The sequence below is a fragment of the Pteronotus mesoamericanus genome, unplaced genomic scaffold, assembly GCF_021234165.1.
Source record: "Pteronotus mesoamericanus isolate MK-2021 breed Mesoamerican mustached bat unplaced genomic scaffold, CSHL_Meso_final contig_27, whole genome shotgun sequence".
Taxonomy (NCBI): Eukaryota; Metazoa; Chordata; class Mammalia; order Chiroptera; family Mormoopidae; genus Pteronotus; species Pteronotus mesoamericanus.
The window spans coordinates 27,816,036-27,826,731 of NW_026555115.1; positions in this window are offsets into that span (position 1 = coordinate 27,816,036).

Genomic DNA, 10,696 nt, shown 5'->3' on the forward strand with positions numbered 1-10,696 from the left:
TTCAAAAACAATGTGCCAAACACCACAACTGCCCGCCCCAAAATACTGTTTCCAATCCATTACATATGTTTGCACCACCCACCCTCGCTCCTCACCAGCTCCTTCCCATAGATTTTTTTTTACCCCAGGCCAGCCAAACCAGTGACGAAATTCTCAAAAGGAGGAGTGAGCAGTGACTTTTGGCATGCTCTTGGTTGTTAGGCTCTTGAAAAAAGGGCAGTAAGTTGTACAAAGGAACTGTGGAGAAGTAAACATCGTGTCTGCTACTGTCATCAGGGCTCTGCATGTTTCTGTTGGTGTTAAGGTCTTGCATGGATCCAGGCGTGATTCCGACTCAAGCATATATTGCCCTGCTGATTGAAATCTTAGGGTCAGGTGTGTCTGTCCTGATTCCAAAGTGGGTCCCTATTCTCTGGCCTGTGCCCAAACTGTCTTTCCTTAAAGAATCAACTTGGCCTTCCTGGAGCTCATACAGGAGGTGGGGGAAAGCATCAAATGTAGGAGGCATGCTTTTAAAGAACCATATTACATCTAAAATGGTAAAAAGAAGAGTCTATGCAAGTTTCACAAAATCTCTTCTATGTCTGCATTTATTTTGTTATATTTAAATGTATCTTCTCCACAGATTTCAAGTTCCTGAAAGCATTGAGTATATCTTCTGCATTTTTGTATCCTCTAGAGAACTTTGCACAAAGGATAAGCCTAATAAATTGTTTGATGGATAGCTTTCTGAGCAGATAAATGGATGAAAGAAAGACAAAGAACCTGTTCTAGAAAAGCAGCAGAAAGGGAGGCAGAGCCATCTGGTTTCACTGCCTTCCAAAGAGTTGAGAGCAAGAAACAAGATCACCCAGAAGTAACTGCATTCTGAAAATGACAGTACTTTAAGTCTTTTAAGGAAAGGCGATGTAGAATAATGGAGTTAATGGAAGAGGAGCAAGAAAGTTATTGTGATAAAGGCTTTCTCTTTAAGATACTTTCTTCACACACATTGTTAACAGGAGAATAGTCTACTCATCTCTATCACCATCAACTTCCTGAGTCCCCTTTCTTGAAGCCTTAAACAAAGCAGTTTCTCTATTCCCTCTGGCTGCTATACTTTTCCCAATGACACCATCTGGGCTTTGTTATGATAGGCCTAATGCAGAGATGCTTCTTAAGGGGCTCAAGGCAGCAGAGAGGCTACTCTTCGTCCTCAGACTTTGCTCTCCCTCAGCTCTGGTACTTACTCTGATCTGTCTCCCCAGAGGTCCCAGGTCTTAGCATCCCCACCAAACTGCATTTGAATAAGGGAACACCTTGGGATGTTCAGTTCACTAATGAAGTCACAAGGGACAAGAAATGCCAGTGTCATAGGAAGAAACAACCTGATATGAGCTTGACAAGATCTGTGTCAATGTCTCCCAACCTTTTTTGTTCTTTGACTTACTTTTGAATGTTTGAATACATGAGCAAGACGCAGAGGCTCAGAGAGTAAGTGCTTGGGAGAGGGCCTGGAAAGGTTTTCAGGTGACTGAGAGAAAAGCAAATCAACAGGAAAAAAGAAGGGAAGGGAGACAAGAAGTCCAAAAAACAAAAAGGGGCAAGGGAGATGTGGTGAAGGAGGAGGCAAAGAAAGGCATCCTGCTTGGCTCTGTCAGTGGACAGACTTTGGCAATGACCTCTTCTGTAAATGATTGTGCTGGCTCTGGTTCCGAGTTGAGAGAAAGGGAGACTCACTTCCATGAAGAAAGGCAGAGCCCTTTCTTCAGTATGAATGTGACCGTTGATTAATTTCTCAACCTTCCCCACTCAACAATGAGCCCACAACTTGTTATAATTATCTTGGTGTCCCCAGCACTGTGTCTGGCCCATGGTTGATGTTTGGCAGATGTTTGTCAAAAGAAAGAAACTAAGAAAAGAAGAGTGGCTTACTTGGAATTGTCTCAAGAGGGATCTCAGTGAGGCAACTCATAATAGGAGTCACCTCAGATGCAGGCTTAGGCATCTCATCACGGACAGCGGTGTTGTGGATACACTGAAGTTTCGATCATTTGTGATAATACCTAAACCCTTTGTCAAAAGAATGAATTTTAGGTGGGCTTTCTTCTCCACTCACTCTTATACAATAATTTTCTACCCCCACTGAAATGCCCGGGCTTAAAGTTACTCAATATTTGAGTGACTTTCAGCAAGTTGCATAACCTCTTTGTGGCTTAGTTTCCCCAGCTGTAAACTAGGACAATAATACTTAGGTCATAAGGTTGCTATGAGGGGCAAATGAATTAGTATTTGTAAAGTGGTCTGAGCTATGCCTGACACATACTAAACATGATGTAAGTGTTTGTCTTAGGTAGTTGTTCAGGAAACACAGATTTGTATTTAGAAATCCTCCTTATGTTTTCTTGCTTTATACCAAAATCCCCTTCTTTGTTTTCAGTTGATTCCTGAGGAAAGGGTCTGGCAAAATGAAAATTAGTTCAACCCACTTCTTGGGCAACAGAATTTTCTCCCTGAACCCCTTCTAAGATCAGGTTCACTTACTGTAGGGAGCACAGCTACCTGCAAGACTCAAACATTAGGGTTCGCCTAGAAGGAAAGGTGCAGTTGGAAAGTCAGGAAATCTGAATTTTTAAGGGCAGAGCCAAGAAACACAACTAATTTCCTTTGGAGAACTATTATATACTTTGTAATAGAAAAACACATGGGATAACTACTACATGCCACCAAATACTTGTCTCATTTAATAGTTATAACTACCCCTCAAAGTGGTGGTTATTTCAGTTTTACAGATGAGGAAACTAAAACAGGGAGAGGTTGGGTAACTTGCCTGAGGTCACACAGCTGGATAGATATAGGGCCAGAGTTTGAACTGAAATCTGACTTGATTCCAAAGTCCTTTTTAGACTCCCCAATGCTGGTTCCAGAGCATGTGCTACAGGCGTGCTACCAGAAGACAGAAGGAATTTCAGTCCAGCAGGGCAGGGGCCCAGGCTGAGGTTTTCTTAGGACACGAAGGTTTCCTTAGGAAAAGCAAGCTGGTCTGGTTCTGTAAGCCTATTGCAAAACCTGCCACTGCTGAGTCATTGAACAGCTTCCTAGAGGCTGGAGGGAGCTTTCTAAAGCTACCTGGTCACTCCCACCCCCTTCAGGAAGTTCAATGCCAAATACCAGTGATACTGAAAATGAGCAAGTCCCTTGTTTAAGAAGAGTACAGTCAGTCCCCCAAGCTGAGAGTTTCTTCTCAAGTATTGTGCTCTTTAAATGGCACAAAAAACATGACGCTGGGTAAGGGTCCCAGAAGACCCCATAAGGATGAAAAACAGCCGACAGATACGCTGACATCAGGGGAGGGCCATAGAATCTCTTCAACTCAAAACTCTACTTTGCTGAAAACCCTTTATCACTCCCACTCCCTTCCTGCAGGATGAAATCTCACTTTGGTTTGGGGTTCAAGGCCCTCCATTATTCTTAACTCACCTAAAACTCTTCATCTTGCTACTGCCAAACTGGCTTACTCTCTGTTACCATAGCATACCTGGGTCTACCTCAGGCTTGGGGAGGAACACACTTTCCTCTACACTCAAGATTCTTCTGGTTAACAATAATCTGTCTAATAATCAAATAGACATGAGACAGATTAGCAAGAGTAAATAACCAAATTTAATATATACATATGTATGGGAACCCCACATGCATGAGAAGTTCAGAGACAGAAAGGGGGATGAGGGTGTATAGAAGACATCCTGAGCTAGGGATGAGGTAATACACCTTGGGGGCTTCAAAGGGTCATTTCAGGATGATACGAAGAACAGACATTTAGTACAAAAAATAGAAGTTTGCCCTGCCCTATAGATAGGTCAAAAGAAGTTCTCTCTGGTAATAGCTTTTCATGGCCAGGGGCACTACCTAATTCAAGTGCTTCTAGGTAATTTAAGGGAGGGGCAAAAGTTTCTCTTGAGCCTGCAGCTAAAGTTGCCTTTAGTTCAAAGTAATCTGCATACCACAGAGGCACTTTCTGGGGTGGCTTGTTCTGAACCCTGACAAGCTCTACACTTTTACTCACACCAGCCCCTTTCTCCTTCACTCTAACCACCCCAGCCTGAAGTGACCTCTTTTTCTTCTGACCATTTCCAACTGGCCTCAGAATTTATTAAGCAATAAGTCATGTACTTCTGAAATGCCGCCCTGACAACAATTTTATTGCTGCCTCGGATTGCTATATACATCCTTTATTGTTAACATTTCACACGTTCATGTTTTGCCTTTCCAACTAGATTATCAGAGACTAGAGGGCAAGAGCCATGTTTATCATGGCATTTTCACAATATCTTACACAGAGCTCAATGCCTCATAGATCTTAATCAACATTTCTAGCTTTATTTTGAAGACTGGCCAACTCTCTCTTTGCTCCTACCTTTCTGTTTGTACCAAGAGTATCTTGAGCAAACAAAAAGGAATTTGGCAGTATTTTTCTTTCAGACAGTACTTGAAGTTTAGCATTTCAGAGACTCTCAGCTGCCCTACAGATAATGCTAGAAAAAAATTAAGCAAAAGGGGCCCAAATAGTAAGTCCCTAAAACTCTGGGTCCAATTTCCCCAGAACAAACAAACTAACAAATAAAAACCAGCAATGACAAAACATGCCTCTCTGGACGGTTCCTGTCTAGAACCCCTACAGGAAGCTGAAGGGTCCCGAAAAAAGGGAAAGCAGGTTAGTTCTGCTGCTTTTGCTACTGCTCCCCCCATAAAATAGAGTAGAGAATTGGAAACAGGACACTATCTGTCAACACATTCTTCTGACGTCACAAGTAGTCACTTTTACACTCAGGGAAAGGAGGCCATACCAGTGGGATGTAGCCAGATGTCTTATTTCCAGTAGTTACCTTCATCACTCTGGAACTACAAGTCTCATAACTGAGTCAGAGATGCCTGAGTCTTGCAGCCAGAAGCCAATGCTGTCAATCTATATCCTAAAAGAATGTCTTCCCTCTGAAGCCCTGCAGATTCCAGGACATCCCAGATTAGGGTAGGGTCTTGGTATAAGAATTTTTTCTAAGGTTGCCAAGGTGATTTCAATGTGCAGCCAGAGTTGAGAGCACTTGGGCTTTGGCTCTGACCTCCTGGGATGCCAGAATGAATCTTCTGGCTTCTATTCATCATCTCCATCCCTTTGCTTTGCCCACCTTCTGTTCTGGAGCAATCCCCTTCCTTCCTAAACATAAGCCCCCAAGCATTAGAAAAGGTAAATGGATTATGAACATTCTGTATTTTCCTATACTCTCCTGTTCCCTTCTTTCATCTCAAGTGCAGGTTTCTCCTCTTCCATGAGCCTTTCCTGCACACCCTTAGCCTCCTTCTTTGGAGTGCCTTTCCTCTGCAGCACTTATGAACTGACCCCCCGTTCAGCACACACTCACCCACTACCTCGTAGCGGAATGCAGCCCCTCTCATGGGCATGCTTTATCTCTCCTGAAATCACAAACTCCAAAGAGCCATTTTTTTAACCTTTCTATGCTCTGACAGGGATGAGCTTGGAATGCTGTACACACAGTAGACATAAGGGGTGCTTAAATATTGAATAGAGGGAGAAAGGGGAGAGAATAAGGGAGGAAAAAATTTTTATTCAATGAGTGTTCATTGTGCATCTAACATGAAGTTAGTGGAGAAATAGTGAAATAGAAAACAAAAGATAAAATAATTCCCCAGACTGTGGTAAGTGGAGGTAAAAATAAATAAATCAGGGTAAGGAGATGGAGAATGAAAAAATAAACAAATTTGTCAAATATCTAGTAAATGCAAACTATGCAAACATGCTTTTAAAATAATTTTTTTAATTTTTCAATTACAGTTGACATACAATATTAGATTAGTTTCAGGTGTATAACATAATGATTAGACATTTATGTAACTTATGAAGTGATCATCTCATTAAGTCTAGTGCCCATCTGACACCATACATAGTTGTTGCAATATTACTGACTACATTCCCTATGCTGAACTTTAAATCCCCATGACTGTTTTTGTACCTGGCAATTTACACAACTTAATCCCTTCCCATTTTTCACTTATCCCTCCCAAATCCCCTCCCATCTGGCTACCAGCAAATTGTTCTCTGTGTCTATGAGTTTGCTTGTGTTTTGTTTGCTTTTTAGATTCCACATATAAGTGAAATTATATGGTATTTGTCTTTCTATGTCTGACTTATTTCACTTAGTGTAATACCTTCTAGATTTAGCCATATTGTTGCAGATGGCAAGACTTCATTCTTTTTATGGCTGAGAAATAGTATATATGTACTATCTTTTCTTTATCCATTTGCCTATCAATGGATACTTAGGCTGTCTCCATTTTTGGCTACTGTAACTAATGCTTCAGTGAACATAGGGATGCATATGTCTTTTTGAATTAGTGTTTTCAGTTTCTTTGGGTAAGTACTCAGAATGAAATTGTTTCTTTGGAAGCAATGGAATATCCTTCTTTGTCTTGCTGTGGCCTTTGTTTTAAAGTCTATTTTGTCTATTTTAAGTACTGTTACTCCAGCTTTTTTTCATTTGCATTTGCATTAAATACCTTTATCCATCCCTTTACTTTCAAATCTGAAGTGGTTTTCTTAGAGGCAGCATAAGTATGGGCATTGTTTTCCTATCTATTCAGCCACCCTATGTCTTTTTATTGTATTATTGAATCCACTTACAGTTAAAGTAATTATTGACAGATACATAGTTATTGTCATTTTATTATTTATATTTTCATCTTTTTTCCCATCTTCTTAAAGAAATCCTTTTAACATTTCTTTTAATACTGGTTTGGTGGTGATGAATTCCTTTAGTTTTTTTCTTGACTGAGAAGCTCTTTATCTGTCTTTTGATTCTGGATAACTTTGTAGTCCCTTGGTTTTCATCACTTTGAATGCTTTGTGTTAATCACTTCTGGTCTGCAAAATTTCTTTTGAGAAATCAGCCAACAGTCTTACAAGAGCTCCTTTGTAGGTAACTGTCTTCCCCTTGCTACTTTTAATGTTCTTTCTTTTGTCTTTAACCATTACCACTTTAATTATGACATGTCTTGGTGTGGGCTTCTACGTTCATTTTGTTTGGGATTCTCTGCACTTGCTAGACCTGTATGTCTGTTTCCTTCACCAGGTTAAGGAAGTTTTTAGTCATTATTTCTTCAAATAAGTTTCCAATTCCTTGCGCTCTCTTTTTTTCTGGCCCTATTGTGTGACTGTTGTTACACTCAATATTGTCCCAGAGGCCTCCTCAACTATCTTCATTTTTGTGTAGTTTTTTTATTTGTTTGTTTTTTTGGCTTTTTGCTGTTCTGACTGCATGTATTCTGCTACCTTGTCTTCCAAACTGCTGATTCAGTTCTCTGCTTCATCTAATCCACTGTTGATTCCCTCTAATATATCTTTATTTCAGCTATTGTGGTCTTAATTTCTGACTGGTTCTTTTTTATGTTTTATATCTCCTTTTCTCTGTTTACTATCTCTCTGATAAAGTTCTCTCACAGAGTTAGTTCATTGAGATCCTTATAACCAATGTTTTTAACTCTGCATCTAGTTGGTTGGTTGTCTCTATTTTGTTGAACTGCTTTTCTGAAGTTTTGTCCTGTTCTTTCACTTGTGACATGTTTCTTTGTCTCCTCATTCTGGCTGCCTTCCTGTGTTTATTTCTATGTATTGGGTAGAGCTGCTATGTCTCATATTCTTGGTATAGTGGCCTTATGTAGTAGGTGTCCAGTGAGGCTCAGTGGTCGGGCAGTCTCCTTCTGTGGGTGCTCCAGGTGTGTCCCTTGTGTCAGCTGTGTGTGCCCTTTTGTTGTAGTTGAACACTGATTTCTGTTGGCACGTTAATGGGAAGGATTGACCCTCAGGTTGACTGGCTGAGAGGACTGGCCATGACTATAGCAAAGGAGATACTGTGCAGGGGCTGACCCCACAGAGAAAGATTCAATTTAGCAGCACTCTGGTGCTTCCAACTATGCTTTTTGGGTATGTCATTTATGGAGGTCATTGGGTGGTGTTCTCGTGTGATCTAAAGCCGGCCATCAGGTATGTTCGCAAAGCTCAACTGCTACCTGAGCCCTGCCTGGGACCACCTGGTAAGACCTACAAAGTGATCTGCAGATGGCTGCCCCTTATGCTGGGCTTGGAGTTGACTGAGAGGAGCTAAGCTGCAAACTGAGGCTGGCTGCCACAGTTCAAGTCTTAGAGCCACTCAGCAAGAGGTATGGGGCACACCAAGACACGATGATGCTGGCTTGGAGTTTGTGAATCTTTGAGATATTTTAGGAAAGTCTGTAGTGAAGCCAAGACAGAACATTTGTATGAAAAAGCCACTAGAAGTGGCTTGGGTGGGCCTACAGGTTGGCTGGGGCAGGGTCTCATGGAATCATCAGGAAGGAGTGAAGAATGTCAGCCAGGTTGATGGAGACTCAGATGTGGCTCCTGTCTGTGCCCACAGGAGGAGGGCTCAGCAAAAGAACAACGGCTTCTTCCATCACTTCTATCTGGGAGAAAACTGCTTCTCCAGCCCCTGACCTGAAGCCAGAGCATTCATTTCTTCCCCATATGTCCCTCACACTTTTTGAGCTGCTCCAGTGCTGGGCTCAGAGCAAGTGTGTGAGTCTTCAGCAACTAAGTCTGTGCATGGGCCCTTTAAGAGACTTTCTCACTCAGTCATAATTCCTGCTGGTTTTCTCAGCCAAAAGTTATGGGGACTTCTCTTCCTGGCACAGGACCTCTGGGTTGGGGAACCCTCTGTGGAGCTGGGAACTTTTACTTCATGGGGGACCTCCACAGCTGAGATATCCCTCCCAATTTTTAACTGCCACACATGGGTATGGGACCAGCCTGTTCCGAGTATCTGCCCCTCTTACCAGTCTCAATGTGGCTTTTTCTGTATATCCTTAGCTATAGGACTTCTGTTCAGCTAGACTTGAGGAAGTTCTAAATAATGATTTTTCTGTAGTTTAGTTGTAATTTTAACATGGTTCTGGGAGAAGGTGGGTACAGTGTTAACCTACTCTGCCATCTTGATCAGAAGTCTAAACTATGCAAACATTTTATTTACATCCACACAAAGTTTTTCCCTCAAGATTGTACAAGAGTAGAAGAAGGCCACCGAGTATCTATATTAGTTTGCTAGGGCTGTTGTAACAAAGTACCACAGACTAAACAACAGATATTTATTGTCTCATAGTTCTGGAGACTAGAAGTCTAACATCAATGTATTAGGAATATTGATTCCTTCTTAGGGCTGTGAGGGAAGGATCTTTTCCAGGCCTCTCTGGACAAACTGCCTGATGTGCACCCTAATTACCTTACTTTATCTTAGTTTCCTTTGTAAAGACCCTCTCTCCAAATAAAGTTCTGTTTGAAGTACTGGGGGGTTAGGATGTCAGCATATGGATTTTGGAGAAATGTAATTCAACCTGTAACAGTGTCCAAACAAAGTTTTCACCTCTTTTTTTTTTTTTTAAATCAGGATTCACATGCCATTCAGGTTTAACCACTTAAAGATTATTTTACTCAATTGGAAACTCCTTGAGGACAGGAACTCTGCTGTTGTTCACACCTATCTCTCAGTCACAAGGCCCACACCTGCAGATGAAAAAGATTAAGCTCACATTTGTTCAGGAAAACTCAGGGTAAATTTGTTTAACCCAGAAAATCAAGAAACCTTGATAGCCTGCAGCAGTTCCTGGAACTCTCTGAATCAGAGGAAATCATGTTGCAGTGGCACAGAATCTGTCTCTGGATTTCTTAATTAGGGGTATTTGCATGATGAGAAGAGATTTGTTTCTGAGGAGTCATTGTTCTCCTCCTGTCAAATCAATGGCCTCTGCTCCTGACATCAGAATTATCTCTACAGCAACTACCTGAGTCATAGAGATGTTTGGCTCTCAGTAGGAGAATGAACAGCAGGAATGAGAAAAAGCATCTTAAGATAGAGGCCCCTTACCAGGATATACAAGAGAAAATGAAAACGCATAGCTCAGCTTCTCAGTTACCAAATGCGATAGAAACAACAAAATAGCTTTTAACCAAGTGTCTCCTCACTTTCAGGATATGCTGGTGCTTCTTTTTCAGTTGCTCAGTAAAGGTCTCTGAAGCCCTACACCAACTGGGCCTCTTGCTCTCTGACCCTGGAGCAACCGTCAGAAGTTCAACACTTGACAACACAAAAAGAAGACACCACGGGTGTCGGAGTATGGGCTGTTACCACAATTCTGCCTGACATTTTTTGACTCACTGAGGCCTACTCTGTGCTTGCATTGTCCCCTAGAGATTTCATATATGGTATCTTAGTTCAACCATCACAGAGTTTCTGAAAGGGGGTATCCCATATATGAAGACATGCTTCCTATGTCTTCTTTCATAACTAAAAGCATTGAATGAAGGTCTCAGCAAGGCTTTGTCACAGTGAGCAGCATTCTTAAGATCTGTATGTTCAGATAATAAAGAAGGAGAAGCCAGATGGTTTAGCGGGAAAGTTTTCATGCTTTCTCTTCTACCAACTGGCAGCCTGCATCAGATATCCAGTCTTCCAGGTTGGACACCAAGAAAAATCCTAAGAAAGACTTTTGGAAGGTGATCCACAAAGGTAAGACATGTCAACCAGAACTCTAGACAATCATAAAGAGGAGAATCTTTTTTTCACACTGCTGTGAAGAGGCTGCTGAAGAGCCATAATGCAGGTGAAAATGGAGA